General features: G+C 37.5%; 1 long non-coding RNA gene across 3 annotated transcripts in view; it reads left to right on the forward strand.

Moving 5' to 3' along the window:
* LOC108178418 (uncharacterized) overlaps positions 1 to 17,378 on the forward strand; it is a 316,045-nt gene that overhangs the window by 211,093 nt on the left and 87,574 nt on the right. For 2 of the 3 annotated variants that reach the window (XR_007911121.2, XR_007911119.2), the window contains exons 1-3: positions 3,165 to 8,276; positions 8,673 to 8,841; positions 14,635 to 14,739. This is a non-coding gene — a long non-coding RNA (uncharacterized lncRNA). Of the gene's footprint in view, positions 1 to 3,164; positions 8,277 to 8,672; positions 8,842 to 14,634; positions 14,740 to 17,378 lie in introns of those variants that run through there. The other variant, XR_007911120.2, reaches the window with a different exon arrangement.

Here is a 17,378-nt window from a genome sequence, read left to right on the forward strand (position 1 = left end):
TTCAGACATTCCCTGCTTGTGGAAGCATCTTTCCTTGTGGGAAAATACTAAATAAGTGAGAACAGCATCATATGAGTGTCTTCATCATGTTCATGGAAAATGCACATTCTCTTTTCATTCCATTTTCAAACAAACTATTTAACGCACCCTCCTATCTGAAGAAGCAAAGAGACACCTGAATTTTCTTTTAACATTTGCTAAGATAAGGAGAAAAAAGGCAGTATAGAGATTTAGGACAGATATTAGAGAAAGCAGTGCTAGAAAGAAAGCAAAGAAAGCACCATCCCCTACAGAGAGCAGATGCTGTGAATGGCAGACATAGTTGGTGAAGCAGAGAAGCAGAGAAGTATGAATGTGGAAATACCGTACGAAAGTAAAATCAGCTTGAACAATCACAGCACAAGGGACGAGGTTAGAAATTGAACATGAACGTGAAACCAGCACTGAGCTCAAGAAGCTCGATGTTATCTGCTTCCTTAGGAAGCTTCTATCATGCAGCAAAACAGCCTTTATCCCACCAGGAATAGCTACCATCATGATGTGTAAGAGCATAGATTGATTTTTGCCTGCTTTTATACTTTATCCCTCAGTATCACATTTATGAGTTTTACTTATTATATAGTGAAAATAAATGATGATCAGTGATATGTTTAGTGAGTTATCCATGAGATACATGAGTATCAGTAGGGGATTCATTTCAGGATACCCTACAAATTTCAAGAACGCGCAAATGCGTTGGGTATCAATGGATGATGACTTAACTACTTGATTCCTACCACTCAGATGGGAGGCCCAGATACAGTTCCTGGATCCTGGCTTCAGCCTGGCCTTGTGTTGATTGCCATTTGGGGAGTAACCATTGGATAAAAGTTTCTCTCTCTCTCTCTCCCTTTCAAATTAAAAAAATGTAGAAAAACGCAAGTAAATAATAAGTTCATTGTGATCAAAAACGTTTTTTGAAATCCATGAATAGTTTCTTCATAAAATATTTCACTTGAATATTTTGAATATCCCTCATATGTAATTGGAAACACAAGTTTTCAAAATGTTGGGTTGTCCTTTCACCGTCTACTGTTACTTTCAACAGGCAAAGTACATTCTCAAGGAAGAGTTGTAGAGAAATTTGCAGTGGAAATTCTACAGAAATAAGAGAAACACCATGGAACACCGTGGATAAAACAAACATGCAGCAGCAAGTGGGGACACCACTGGACTGGAGGAGATACCAGCTTCTGGTTTGCAAGGGGAGAGTAGACTGTAGCAGCCCTTGTCCTGGGTGATTTTGCCTGAGGGAGAGCCTGTGGTTCACACTGGCTGAGTCCAGCCTGGAGCACTAGAGAGGCCCCGTGTAAGAGCAGCCTATTTTTTTCACCCGATCACACCACGAGGGCGCCCAGCAATCAGCAGGAAAAAAGAGCAATCTTAATGCTAATAGAAGCTATGACAGCTCTCATGCAAGAACTAGGGTGCAAGGACTAGGATGTTTTATCAGATGGATAAATCTAGTTTCCCCACTGAATTTGAGTCTAGCCTGGAGGGTTGACAGGGGCAGGGTACTCACTTAGGACTATGAGGTACTCCTATCACAGGTCTAGAGCTCAAAATGTCAAGGCAGAGCACACATAGGCACCTGGCTTTGGGAAAGCCTCTGCTCTCTCTGTGGATGGTGCAGGCAGGCGGGGCTGAGAATGGATCCCCTGTTCCGTATGACTGTGGGAGTCTTGCACACTATGACTGTGGGAATTCTGTGATTGCACGATAGAGCAAGGTATGCAGCTGGGTTTCTGGGCAATCACTATGTCAGGCCTCAGGTTCAGGGATCCCTGATTGCCTTGGGTAGGTTGTTGTAGAAGATTCTGTGCCCACACTAAAGACCTCATAGGTCTTTTGTGAGATACATATGCCTGCATGTGAGGGAATTGTAGCCACTGTGGGATAATTCTGGACGCTGACCACTTTGGAAGAGAGGAGTTGAGGCTGTGATTATACCAGCAGACATAATCATACACTGCTGACACTGACAATAGTGGAGATCTACCAGACCCAGCCTGGGTGTCACCCTGGACTCTTGCCCCACCCATGAGCACAGAACAGTTTCCTGAACCAAACCAGCCTATATCACTGGGTAATGACTGCAACCTCCACTAAGCCTCAGAGGCATAGTTAAAAGAAAACAGCCATCAGAAGAGAAAACCGAATGTTTCCACAGATAACCAAAAGTAAGTGCAAAGATAAAAGAAACAAGAATAAGGAAGACAATATGACTCCCCAAAGGGAACACAACACTTCAGTATTAGAATATGAAGACAAGAAATTGATGAAATGCCTGAAAAGGAATTCAAAAGAATGATCATAATATTATTCAGAAAAACAGAGACACAAATAAGGATATTCATACATGATAAAAAAGTTTGAAATTTTGTGAAAATTTCAAACTTTTGCTGAAATAGCAATATATTGAAGAGATATCAAACTGAACTATTATAAATTAATAATTCGGTATGTCAAATAGAAAATATAGTGAAAATCCACAAAATAGACTTTGTGAGGCAGAAGAAAGAATATCTGAACTTGAAGACAAATCTTTGAAAATATCACAGTCAGATGAAAAAGAAAAATAAAGAGAGGGGAAAAGGAAAGGGGAAGGGGAGGAGGAGGAGGGGGAATAAGAAGAGACAGAAGAAGAGGAAGGAGGAGGAGTGAGGGGAGGATGGAGAAGAAGAGGAAGTGGAGGAGGAAAAGTAGGAAGAACAGGAGGAGGAAGAGGAAGAAAAGATTAGAAAAATTGACAATGGTGTTCAAGATTTAGGGAATACTATCAAACATTAAATCATATGTGTCTTAGGAGTTCCTGAACAGGGAAAGAGTGAATGGATTAGAAGGCCTATTCAGCAAAATAATAACAGAAAATTCCCCTAATTTGGAGAAAAAATGGACATCCAAGTATCAGAAGCAAATAGAACTCCTAATAGACATGATCAGAAAAGAATTCACCACAACACATTATAGTGAAACTTTCAATAGTGAAATATAAAGAAAAGATTCTTTTTTTAAAAACTTTTATTTAATGAATATAAATTTCCAAAGTACAGCTTATGGATTACAATGGCTTCCCCCCCCCTTAACGCCCCTCCCACCCGCAACCCTCCCCTTTCCCACTCCCTCTCCCCTTCCATTCACATCAAGATTCATTTTTGATTCTCTTTATATACAGAAGATCAGTTTAGCATACATTAAGTAAAGATTTCAACAGTTTGCACCCCCATAGAAACACAAAGTGAAATATACTGTTTGAGTACTCGTTATAGCATTAAATCTCAATGTACAGCACATTAAGGACAGAGATCCTACATGAGGAGTAAGTGCACAGTGACTCCTGTTGTTGACTTTACAAATTGACACTCCTGTTTATGGCATCAGTAATCTCCCTATGCTCCAGTCATGAGTTTCCAAGGCTATGGAAGCCTTTTGAGTTCTCCGACTCTTATCTTGTTTAGACAAGGTCATAGTCAAAGTGGAGGTTCTCTCCTCCCTTCAGAGAAAGGTACCTCCTTCTTTGATGACCTGTTCTAAGAAAAGATTCTAATATGTGCCCGAGACAAAGACCAGATTACCATCAGAAAAATCCTCAATTAGACTAATAGCTGATTTATCATCAGAAACCCTGATGGCTAAGAAAGAATGGAGACATATAGCTTACTTCCTAAATGAAAGAAACTTTCAACTCAGAATACTGTAACCAGAAAAGCTCTCATTTGTAAAAGAAGATGAAATTTTTAAAAACCGTTCAAAACAAATGAAAATGGGAAGAATTTGTTACCACTGGCTTAACCTTACAAATGTTCGTAAGTATGTGCTACACACAGAAACAGAAAATGATAGTCATCATTATGGAAAAATGTGAAGGCAGAAAATCTCCTAGTAAACGTACAAAGGAACTCCAAAGCAAACAATATGTATATTTCTGCAAAAATGTTAGGACTAAGTCATTACTTATCAATAATAAGCTTGAATGCAAATCGCCTAAATTTTAAGATTAAAAGAGACGTACTGGATGAATGGAGTAAAAAACAAGACCTATCTGTTTGCTGCCTATAAGAAACACACCTCAGAAACAAAGATGCACACAGACTGAAAGTGAAATTATGGAAAAAGATATTCCATGCCAATGGAAAGCAAAGATGAGCAGGTGTAGCCATCCTAATATCTGACAAAATACACTTTAACACAAAGCTGTAATAAGAGATGAAGAAGTGAATTATGTAATGATTAAGTTATGAATTCAAAGGGGAGATGTGACTATAGTAAATGTATATGTAAACAATGCCAGGGGTCCTAGCAATTTAAAACAAATATTAATGGATCTAAAGGGAGACATAGACTGAATTCTATCAAACTTTTAAAGAAGTTATTCCAATTCTTATCAAATTATTCAAAGCTATTGAAAGGGAAAGATTCCTACAAAACTCCTTCAATGGGCTATCATTACCTTAATTCAATCAGAAAAAGATACAATCAAGAGAACTATAGACCAATATCCCTGATGAACACACATGCAAAAACACTCAGCAAAATACTACTGATAAAATAAAATAACACATCAGAAAGTTCATTCACCCAGATCAAGTGGAAGTTAACACTGATATGCAGGGATGGCTCAATATAAGCAAATCAGTAAATATGATCCATCACCTTAACAAATTTGAAAATAAAAACCATATGGTTATCTCAATAGATTCAGAGAAATTGTTTGATAAAATATAACATCTTTTCATGAAAAAATAAACTTAAGGAACACAATCAAGGAAATATATGACAAACCCACTGCTAGCATCATATTGAATGGGGAAAAATTGGAAGCATTTCCACTAGGATCTGGAACCAGACAAGAATGCCAACTCAACATTTCTATTCAATTTAGTTCTAGAAGTTTTAGGCGGAGCCATTAGGCAAGAAAAATAAATCAAAGGGATACAAATTGGAAAGGAGGAAATCAAAGTATTCCTGTTTGAAGATAACATGATTCCATATGTAGGGGAACCAAAATACTCCACTAGAAAAATATTCCAACTCATACAAGAGTTTTGTAAAGTTTCAAGATATTAAATCAGCACACAAAGATCAATTGCCTTAGTATACACAAAGGATACCATGGCTAAAAAAGAACTTGTAAGATCAGCCCCAATCATAACAGCTACAAAAAAAAAAAAAAAATTAAATAGCTTGGGATAAATTTAACCAAGGGCGTGAAAAATCTCTTCAGTGACAATTATGACACATTAAAGATAAAATTTTAAAAGGACAGAAAAAATGGAAAAATCTTCCATGTTCATGGATGGGAAAAATTAATATCATCAAATGTCCATAATACCAGAAGCAGTGCATAGGTTTAATGCAATTCCAATCAAAATATCAATGGCATTCCTTCCACATCTAGACAAAATGATGCTAAAATTCAAATGAAAGCAAAAGAGACCCTAAATAGCTAAAGCAGTTTTAAATAATAAAAAAAAGCTGGAGGCATCACAATACCAGGCTTCAAGATATACTATAGGGAAGTTATAATCAAAACAACTTAGTACTGGCACAAAAATATGCATGTAGAACAATGGAACAGAATAGAACCCTTGGAATTTAATCCATGCATCTACAACAAACGAATTTTTGACAAAGAAGCTGAAATCAATTCCTGAAGAACTGACAATCTTTTCAACAAACATTGCTGGGAAACTGGATCTACACAGGAAGAATTATGAATCAAGAACCCTACCTTGAACCTTATATAAAAATCAATTCAAAATGGATAAATGATCTAAATCTAAGACCTGATAGAATCAAATTGCTAGAGTAAAACATCAGGGAATTCCTGAAATACATTTGCATAAGCAAAGAATTCTTGAAAAAGATCCCAGAAGCACAGTCAATAAAGACAAAAATAGGGAAATGGGATTACATCAAGCTAGGAAGCTTCTCCACAGCAAAGGAAGCACTCAACAAAATGAAGATGCAACCAACAGAATGGGAGAAAATATTTGGAAAATATGCTACTGATAAAGGATTAATATCCAGAATGTATAAACTGTTCAACATATTCAACAACAAAATAAACAATCTAATTAGAAATGGTCAAAGAACATGAACATACCATTTTCAAATGATGAAGTATAAATGGCCAGGGCTGGATAAATGGCTAAGGCAGGCACTGTGGCTCAGCAGCTTAACGCCCTGTTTTGCAGCATGCCAGCTTGAGTACTGGATGCTCCACTTCCAATCCAGCTCTCTGCTATGGCCTGTGAGGGCAGTGGAGGTGGCCGAAGTCCCTGCATCCTTGGGAGACCTGAAGGAAGCTCCTGACTCCTGGCTTCAGATCAGCGCATTGCAGCCATCTGGGGAGTGAACCAGTGAATGGAATACCTCTCTGTCTGTCTGTCTGTCTCTCTCTCTCTTTCTCTCTCTCTCTGCCTCCATCTCTCTGTAACTCTGCCTTTCAAATGAATAAATAAACCTTTTTTAAAAAAATACAAATGGCCCACAGATGCATGAAAACATGTTCAGGATAACTAACCATCAGGAAGTGGAAATCAAAACAATGAGGTTTCACCTCACCCCAGTTATATTGACTATCATCCAAAAATCAAAACATAGTAAATACAAGTCAGTATGTATGAAAAAGTACCCCAGTTTACTGTTGGTGGTTATTCAGACTAGTACAGCCATTGTGGAAGATGGTATGAAAATTCCTCATGAATCTGAAAATAGATCTACCATATGACCCAGCCATCCCACTCCTGGGCATTTACCCAAATGAAAAGAAAACAGCATATGAAAGTTGCTGTACTCCCATGTTCATAGCAACTCAATTCACAATAGCTAATACATGAAATCAAATATCCATCAAATGAAGACTGGATAAAGGAAACACTTTATATATGCATGATGGACTATTACATAGCCATAAGAAAGAATGAAGTCCCATCTTTTGCAATAGAATTGATGCAACTGCAAACAGTCATGCTTAGTGAAATAAGCCAACCTCAAAATTGACAGCTCTTTTTAAAAGAAACCAGTTGGCACTTTAGAAATATTTCCTAGAATTTTCATTTCTGCATTTAAAGGTAACTAAATAGGTATTTTCTGTTCCAAGCCAGTATAGATGATAATTTTGCCACTAATAATTCTGCAACTAATGAGTCTAAAAACAGTGGCCTTCATTTTTTGTTATGAGAGGCTAAGCATTTAGGCTATTCCTTTTTTGTGATTTGGTTGGGTTAGCCAAAACATAAAATGAAAGAAGTTACTATTTTAGATAAAAGCTAAATTGATTTTATTTTCAGGGCCCTGGATTTGAAGTATAGCCAATACCTCTTTTCACAATATTTTGGTCAGAAATACATTCTAGTTGTTTATTATGTACCCTCCTTAATTTTATTTGCTGTGGTCTGATGACATGGGTTTATGTTGTCTCTTTGGCACAGTATTAATACTTTCATCATCATCATTCAAACTGTAGCAAATAAATCAGGAAAAATGAAACAAAGGAAGATGACTACTTTCTGTATCATTTTTCTGACATTTAATTTTCATTATCAGGAATAAACACATTTAAATACATCAGAACATTTTTTACAAGATGAAGAAATGTATCTTCTATGAAGCCATGGTTTGAGCCTTATGTATATTTAGATTTCCTATTGCATCATTCTGTGTGGGTACAGGATAACCATTATATTCGTGTGTTCTATTCAACTCTGCCTCTCTCTGTATCCCTAGGAGTATCTTACACTCATAAGTATGTTATAATAGCTCCCATTAAAAGAACCACGTAGCTGAGAAGTCCCAGAATAAATACATGAAGGACTTTAACAACATTACAAGAGATACATAAAAATTCAATACAGCAAGCTAAAAGAAGTATAAGATAACACATGCTCAACAAATTTTTTGTTTAGTTGAGCGAACAGAATTATAAGAGTGATAAAGGAAGAATGCTAAGTTCCTTTTTTCGTAGATTTCCCAAAGCAATAGGAAGCGCAGCAAACAAAGCCCTTCTAAAAAAAAATCCTAGAATATTTATTTTAAGAATTGAAAGCACACAGGAATGCAGAGAGCAGGTTGTAGAAATTGTGAGGCTGCTTGATTTTTGTCTAGATGTTTGCCACTGTATAATTTATCTTTCAGGGAGTTGGCATCCTGATGAATTCTTACTGAAGGAATGAAGTGTTTTGAGATAAGTTCACAGAAACTGAAATATCATTGTCATTCCTAGTCCACAAGAGGTACTTTTTTTAATTCACTCAGGTTCCTGAACAGCCAGAGTATTTTTGAATGATTGTGTCTCTCATTTATGGGTCATGCCTTCTCAGGGGGTATCAGGAGTCTTCCTCCCTTGCCTCAACCCTTCACTTAAAATTGCTAGCTTTTGCACTGACAGATGACATTTTGTATTATACCATGTGTCAGTTGTCTTTATGAATTGCATTTTTAGATAGCAAAAATCAAATCAATCATTTTAGTTTTTGGTGATGTCTGGCAGAAAGGACCATTTATTCCTCAATCAATAGGTTTTGCATTACTGCTCATCTAAAATATTCTCTATCTTCCTGAGTAGTAAGTTATCTGATTTAAAAAGTGATTTCTGTGGATCTAAATTTGCTTATTAATTTCTACCGTAGGGTTGTGGGCCAGTGACTATGACAGGCTTCATGATATTGTTGAAATATTAATCTGAAACTACTTGCTCCAATATTTCACCACGCATGCTTCACTCTATGGTATGTGGCTTTCTGCAGCAGAGCAGCACAGGCTAAACCGAGGAGAAGTGAGTGTGTCTAGGAGAAGTTTGTGAGTAATCTCTCATTTAAAGCCCACTGGCCAATTACATTTTGGAATTACCCAGTTTTACAATTATAAATGACTTTAATATATTTTATTTCCTAAATTTAAGATGTGCAATATGATTTTATAGGGTACATATTTGTATACATATATGTGTAGTAAAATGGTTACTCTAGTGAAAGATGTTAGTATATAGATTTCTCACTTTTGTGTATAAGATTTAAAACTTGAATCAGTTTATATTTACAGTTAAATTTATTTTTGAGCTAAAAGCCACAATTATAATTCTTTTAGGATACCCTTTTTAAATTTGATGATTATCAAGATTCTATATTTCTTTTTTTAAAAAAATAGATTTATTTATTTATCTGAAAGACAGAGTTAGAGAGAGGGAGAGACAGAGATCTTGCATCTGGCAGTTCACTTCTCAAACGGCCACAACAGTCAGAGCTGGGCCTGTCTGAAGCCAGGAGCCAGGAGATTCTTCAGGGTCTCCCAGGTGAGTGCAGGGGCCTAAGGACTTGTTCCATCCTCTGCTGCTTTCCCAGGCACATTAGCAGGGAGCAGGATTAGAAGTGGAAGAGCCAGAACTCAATGCCCTTATGGGATGATGGCACCACAGGCAGCAGCTTTACTTGCTGTGCCACAACACTAGCCCCAGGCTTGTACATTTCTAAAACTCAAAGATTTCTAAGATCCTGCTGGATCTTTCTGTCTGTCTGAAGTATCTATAAGATTCCATCATAATACTTTCAGAGATACTAAATGAAAGCATCATATGGATTTGGTTTTAGTCCTGGTGTTTATAACTTTAAAATGTTTATTTTACAGCATTGATATTCTCATTTTTCTATGTTCTCTATATTTGTTCTCAATTCTGTAAATCAAAGGTACTGTTCTCAGCTCACATCTTTCTTGAAGAACTTTATCAAATTTAGCTTCTAACAACCAACTTGTATTTGTTAATATTCAGCTGAAACTCCCATATATAATGCTAAAATTCCATAAGGTACATTTTTTGCCTTCACAGTTTCAAATGTGTTTATGTTTTTTTCTAGCCTCCTATAAGTTTCCTTGTTTTTGATTCTCCATGCTCAGTGCCAGTACCAACATTTTGATATTTTGCTATTGTAGCACTCATAAAAAGAAATTGAAATGAGTGCTGGTTTCTGTGTCCGTCAGTTATTGTGACAATGCAATTATATAACAAGCAACTCCAAAATTTACAACAGCTATGATTCTTATGGTCATGATACTGTAAATCAACAAGAGGTTAGCACACTTTTCCTGAGGTGTTTGGGGACCACATCTCAAGATCTATAGCTACCTGGAAAATGTTCTTCTGGCAGTGGATAACCAGGTAACAAGAGAGGCCCACACATGCAAACACATTTCAGTACTCTACCTGCATTATGATTACAAATATGCTATTGGTGAAAACAAATCACATGGCAAAATCTGAACTCACAATGGGGAGGAATGTGTAAGCTGCCTACCATGTAAACACAAAAAAAGTGTGGAAGTGTAAGTCTACCTGTGTAGTAACAAATTTGACACTAATTAACCAGCTACAGACTTTAACCCAAATTATGGCAATCAAAATTCTTTCCGTGGGAACAGAGGCTAGGAAACCTTCCTTTGTCATTAGGATCTAAATTGCTGAAGCAAACCAGTTCCTGCCATTGATGCTATTTGCACATCTGAAGAACCAATCTGGAGAGAAGAAAGATTGAAGCTGCTTTTGATTTCCTCTGAGAGAAACACTGATATCTGTATCTTGTTATAATTTTTTTAAAAATCTTAAATTAGCTCAGTGATTTAGCATAACTTGAAACCACATATGCTCAGTTAACGGAGAGCTGCAGGAAGTTACTCAGCCAAAAGTCACAACTTGATCCCCATTGATGGCAGCTGACTAGCCCCAGGCAATCCATATTCAGTCTCTGTGGCTCCCTGGTCCCCATGTGAGTGTCTACAGAGGGAGTCCCTAAGTGACTCCACTGTCACTGGGAATCAGGGTCTTCCTAACACTAGCTAGTGAGGACCACCCAAGGGTGATGGCATAATTAAAGGCACCAGGGCTCCATTGCTAGAGAAACAATTCACAGTGTACACTTCATAGGGACAGCATGATTGATTAGTCAAGCATTCATTGACTGCGGTCAATGGACTGTGGTCCACGCCCACACACACAGACTTCACGTTTATTGAGTTTTCTTGTTTTTGTATGTTGGGAAAGAAGGAAGAACAAGCTGCAGAATGAACAGAAAACAAATAGAAGTTACTTTGAGTGTTTAAACAGGCTTTACAAGTAGTAGTGAGTGTCTGTGTACACTGTATATGTGCATGTCCCATGTCCTTCCTGTGATATGTAGATTAGGTAGTCACCCAGTACTAAACCCAGTCACCTCACACAGTATATAAACTAGCCCCTAAAGTTGTTGTGCCTCAATTGATGGTGATAATCTTTTCTCTGGGATTGGGCAGTGTGCACTGCATACTTTCTGAAAATGACAGACATGCACGAACCATGAATCACTGCCAGCTTGAGGGAACTTGCTAGTGAGGCTGCTATGTGCATTTCTATGTTTATGTCGTAGAGAAGTGGGGTTTGTACTTTGGTCTACAGAATTCTGACTGTCAGACTAGATAGCATGTCTTTTATCTTGATATCCAGTTTGCAAATTTTATTTTTTTATTTTTACGTGAAAGGCAGAAAGAGAGAAAGAGAAAGATAAAACTCCTAACCATTGGTTAATTCCCCAAATGCAAGTGATGCCCAAGTTGGGCTGAATCTGTAGTTGGGAGCAGGGAACTCAGTCCAAGTCTCTGAGGTGGGTATCAGGAACCAAGTTATTTGGGCTGGCACTGCTGCCTCTCAGAGTTTGCAATAGTAGGAGTTTGTACTCAGGAACTGAAGCGAGGAATAGAACTCAAGCAGTCTGTGTGTGAGATGAGGCTATCTTAACCATTAGGTCAAATGCATACCTCCAATTTAGAAAATTTTAATCCTACAATGGATATCTCACTATTCACAAAAATTCCTTATTTTAGATCTGAATGTGAGAAGGCCAGTTCTCACATTTGCCCAAGTGGTGAAGGCAGGGAGTTTTGTATAATATCAGCCAAGGCTAATTATATGATAGTTAATTCTTTCTACTTGAATTAAATTGATTGTGTAAATCAAATAACAAAGTAAAAATAACAAAATGTATTTATCAAGGAATGGTATCGTCTACCTGGAACTACAAAGTCACCACTTCATTGTTCTTATGGCTCATTCCTTCTACTGTTGGCAGACTGTCTTGAATTAATGTTTATTGTTGGAAACTCAAGCCTTTTGTTTAGTTCATTCCAGATCAAGTATAGGAATAGTGGTCTTAAAATCATAAATATGTGAGTTTGAATCCAGAAATACAACTTAATAGTCCTGTCATTTTATTCCCTCTAAACCTAACTTTTCCTGTCAATATGGTAATAATGACATCTAGCCATTAGAATTGTTGTAAGGATAATAATAAGATGCTACTAAGGAAAAAATGTTAGCAAAGTATCTAGCTAGTAATGAATACATTTTTGTGGTACTGCTTTATTATCTTTTATTTGATATTTAAGGTGAATAGTGCATGAATTTCCATTTGTGAAAATTAATTTTTTTAAAGATTTATTTTGTTTATTTGAAAGAATTACAGAGAGAGGTAGAGACAGAGAGAGAGGTCTTCCATCTGCTGGTTCACTCCCCAGTTGGCTGCAATGGCTGGACCTGCTTCTTCCGGGTCTCCCATGCAGGTGCAGGAGCCCAAGGACTTGGCCCATCCTCTACTGCTTTCCTAGGCCATAGCAGAGAGCTGGATCAGAAGTGGAGCAGCTGGGACTAGAACCAGCGCCCATATGGGATGCCTGTGCTTCAGGCCAGGGCTTTAACCTGCTGCGCCACAGTGCCAGCCCCAAAAATTAATTTTTATAAATGAAAGTTAGGTTATTACAATTATATTTCATGTTCTACTCATCTTATTTCATTCAAGTGCAAATATTTAATGGAATGGGGCAGTTCATTTTCTTTTTAGTGTTTGAAGATTTTAACCATGTGTTTATAGAAGTTGAAGCTAATATAGATATTTAAATGACTTTCTTTAATACAACTATTTTATTTTATATAGGAAAAAGCAAAGACCAAAACATGGTCTAATGTAGCACATGCAAAATCTTAAACAGAGATTAGGATTAGGATTAGGACTTCAGGTATTTTAGAGTAACCCATACTATACAAATTGAGTTAGCATTTCATTGTTCTCACGCATCGTTCCTTGATGTGTCTTGGGACTTTGAAACTACAAATATTATCTACTGGTCGATGAGAAGCTATGTGAAGAGAAACAATAGTCATTCCAGCTATGTGAAATGTTCTGGTCATCCTAAACAAGAGTTCTTCCACAAACAGCCAAGCCTGAACCCAACAATTAGGACAGAGCAGATGAGTTCAGCTAAATTTATAACCTTTACCAATATAAGGAGCTGTTATTTAAAGTTACTATCTCTGACAAAGTTTGTTTCAAAGGAGAAACTAATGCATATAGAAATGATTCCAGTTTACCATTTGTTCCACTATCCATTCTTAGGCATGCCATAATTCTTTTCTGGGTTGATTTCCTACTATTTCTTGAACAAATATAAATGAAACAAAGATGGGATTTATTTTTCTTTCTTCTTTCTTTGTTTCCATTCCAGATAATGCACTGATGCACCAAATTCTGGTCTTATAAGTATCAGGCAGTAACCAGGATGACTGTAATTTTTTTCAGACATAAGTACAATTAAATAAATCCTTGAGTCAACTAACCTTTAAATTATTATAATTTTGAGAGTTTACCGCAGGTTCCAATATAAAAAATAAAAATAACTTCTTATAACTCACCTTTAATCTACAAGTCAGGAATACCTAGCAGACAACTAACAGCATAACCCAAAAAACAAGCTTAATTAAGGCAAACAATATCAAGAGAATCTGAGCTACCTGCGCTGTTGAGACCTAGTGTTCGTCCAAAAAGAAAAGAAGGAAAATGAAAAAGCAATGCCACCATTGTAGTTTCAAATTTAACATGTTGTGGTAGCCATGACATTCCACCGGAAGCTTGCCTGCAACAGAAAGCTGGATCTGAAAATGTACAGCTGTTCTGTTATGCCTTTTAAATTTATAAGGAAAAGGAAAAAGGATGGAGAAATTTCAATGATTCATGTATAAACAAACAGTGTTGGTGAAGGGTTGTAACTGTTTCAGTAGCATTATTGAGTTAAAAACACAATAATGAGCTGGCGCCGCGGCTCACTTGGCTAATCCTCCGCCTTGCGGCGCCAGTACACCGGGTTCTAGTCCCGGTCGGGGTGCCGGATTCTGTCCCAGTTGCCCCTCTTCCAGGCCAGCTCTCTGCTGTGGCCAGGGAGTGCAGTGGAGGATGGCCCAAGTACTTGGGCCCTGCACCCCATGGGAGACCAGGAGAAGCACCTGGCTCCTTCCTTCGGATCAGCGCGGTGCGCCAGCTGCAGTGCACTGGCTGCAGCGGCCATTGGAGGGTGAACCAACGGCAAAAGAAAGACCTTTTTCTCTCTCTCTTTCTCTCACTGTCCACTCTGCCTGTAAAACAAAACAAAACAAACAAACAAACAAAAAAACACAATAATGATATATCACTGTATCATTATATCAACACTATATCAAGGGCAGATTTCTAGACTAGTACTTGGGAATGATGGTGGGAATTGTATTTATAGCAAGTTACTTAAAACTTAATATTTCTGCAGGTACCAGGTTTCATGCCATGAACTATGTTGGCCAAGAAAGTGGTAGAAGGTGGACCATGGTTTGCTTGACCTTACTGGATTGACAAGGCACACCGTGCTCTAAAGGTAATGATGACCTGAAGTATCACAACCTCCCAGTGGTCATAATTAACAATATGGTATTGTGCACCTTGAAATTCATTAATAGGATTAATCTCAGACTATGGATTATTGCTATAAACAAAACAAAATGAAACAGAGGCTTTGCAAAAAACATTGAGTATGCTTATGACCTTGACTTTAATGATGGTATACCACGTGTTGGCATTCAAACTTATCATATTGTACATATTAAATATGTTTACTACTTTGTACAACAATTATAATTCAGTGAAACTACTTGGAAAAAGAAGCAAACAGTGGGCACAGGATGAATAAGGTGAAAAGAAGCAACTGAGTACTGGGGGAATGAAGGAGGTCTTCATAGACTAAGGTCAAGTCTATCTGTTCTCCTTGGCTCTTTGCTTTTAGTTCCTTCCTCTTTGCACATTTGGCCATGGCATTTCAGCTTGGGGTATTTGTGTATCACCTCCTGCTTACTTTCAGACTCCAACTTGAGACATTTAGAATATTTGCAGCCCCGAGCTCCTATTCTTAGATCTTTCATTACTGTGTGCTCTGAAAGTAGATGATTCAACCTCAGAATGATGATGTTAGATATGCTTGTGTATCCCTGCAGGCCAAGCCCCCTTTGGTGTTCCCTGCACTCCCTCCCACTGCTCCACGTGTTACTGTGCTGTCACCTCAGTAATGCTTCTGGACACTTATTACCCCTCACTTGCATCGTTTATTGATACACGAACCATTAAAATGTCCTTATCCCTTTTACTTATAAATTTCAATCAAGTAGCCTCTGAATTATGTAATTTGTCTATTTTTGAAATATCAGAGAATGTCTTCATCTTTAAAAAAGAGGATTTACTTTATTTATTTAAAAGGTGGATTTACACAGAGAGGGGAGAGAGAGAGAAAAAGAGATTGTTCATCTTCTAATTCAAAACCCAAATGGCTGCAAAGGCTAGGATTAGGCCAGGAGGAATTCCAGATCCCAGAACTCCTTCCAGGTCTCCCACAAGGGTGGCAGGGGCCCAGGTGCTTGTGCTGTCTTCTGCTGCTGTCTCAGGCACATTGACAGGGAGCTGGATTGGAAGTAGAACAGCTGGACTTGACAGGCACTCACAGGGGATGCTGGCTTCGCAGGCAGCCGCTTAACCTGCTACACCATCCCACCCTCCCCTGTCCTTCCTCTTATGATGTACTTGTAAATTTGAATTTAAAAACCACAGCTATCTACCCCTTACATAATATAAAAGTAACATGGAGTCCTTTAAATTTTTGAAGGCATATACTCAAGTTGTTACTTTTCAGTAGTATGGTAAACATGATTTAATAGTGCACTGACTGCTCAAACATGCTTATGGGTCCTTTCTCAGTAGGTTTAGAACTTAAACTACACAGAATATATAAGAAATATAAGTGCCACAGATTTAAATGGGGAGAATATTGAGAAGAAGTGAAATCATTATGTGGGTATGTTCTTAGGGCCTGTTGGGATGTGTGTCTGTCCTTTGGAACATTGCTGTCATGACTTAAGCAGGTTATAAATGATACACATTAGAAAATGCTTTCTTTGCCTGTTTTACACAGGAAGTTGTTAATGATTCTTCTATTTTTGCAAGATGTGTTACATAACCAGTTATTTAATAAACAAAACCATGGACGGTTTTCACCATCCAAGGAGCCCTGAGTGGCACAGGGAGATGTTAATGAACAGCAACAAGGTCTCCCTCCTCATGGAACTTACTGTTAAATTAGGGACACATTTACTTATTTAGTGGTGTAACCATGTGTTCAATCAAAGATTTTATAGAAGAAAATCACCAGGTTTTCTTAAAACTTACAACAAAGTAAATGACCAATGCAGAAGATAACGTTAGTCAGGAAAGGCTTTCCTGAGCATGCGGCAATTAAACAATGTCCCCAAAAGTAAGAAAGAAGTTGAGGCAGGACATAAGAAGTGTCATTTATCATTCAAGGAAACATTAGCACTTGGAGTCCCCTGAAGCATTGGTATGTGCAGCACCTGCCAAGAAAGTCACACCCAACCAATTCACATCCTGCCAGAAAGCAGAGAAGATTCTACAGAGGTAGTGCAAGGGTTCTATCACACAGTGTCTTATGAGTTATACTGATAACGGAGTTTTGTACCAAAAGCCATGTAACCCAATGATTTTAATTTTATGGAGCTCTCGAAACTGCAGCAACACATTTTATAGTACAAAGCAAGGCTAACATTCTAAATAGAACGCACCTACTTTAGCTGGCCTAGATGAAATTATACTGTTAATCTTCTCCTTTTTGGATGCCTTTCCCGAAGATACCCTTAGAATTTTGTCTGTTTCTTTTACTTTATAGTATTCATTCGAAAATTCTGTTCTTGATTAGCCATCCAGTTAGAAGAGAAAAGCAACCTTCCATAGAGCTAGTAACTAGCTTGCTTACTATATAGCATGTTTCCTTCGTCCCTTTCTTTTTTAAATTTTTGAGATAACATATTTTTACTCACATTATAGTCAAATACTTAATGTCTACAAGATAAAGAGTCTAGCAACTAAAAAGTAAAAGGACCACAATTCAGCAGGAGTACAGGCAGGGGTATAAACAATAATCAAATGAAAAGATGTATAATTCACTTATATGTGATA

This window comes from Oryctolagus cuniculus, chromosome 15 (assembly GCF_964237555.1).
Source record: "Oryctolagus cuniculus chromosome 15, mOryCun1.1, whole genome shotgun sequence".
In the NCBI taxonomy this organism is placed as follows: Eukaryota; Metazoa; Chordata; class Mammalia; order Lagomorpha; family Leporidae; genus Oryctolagus; species Oryctolagus cuniculus.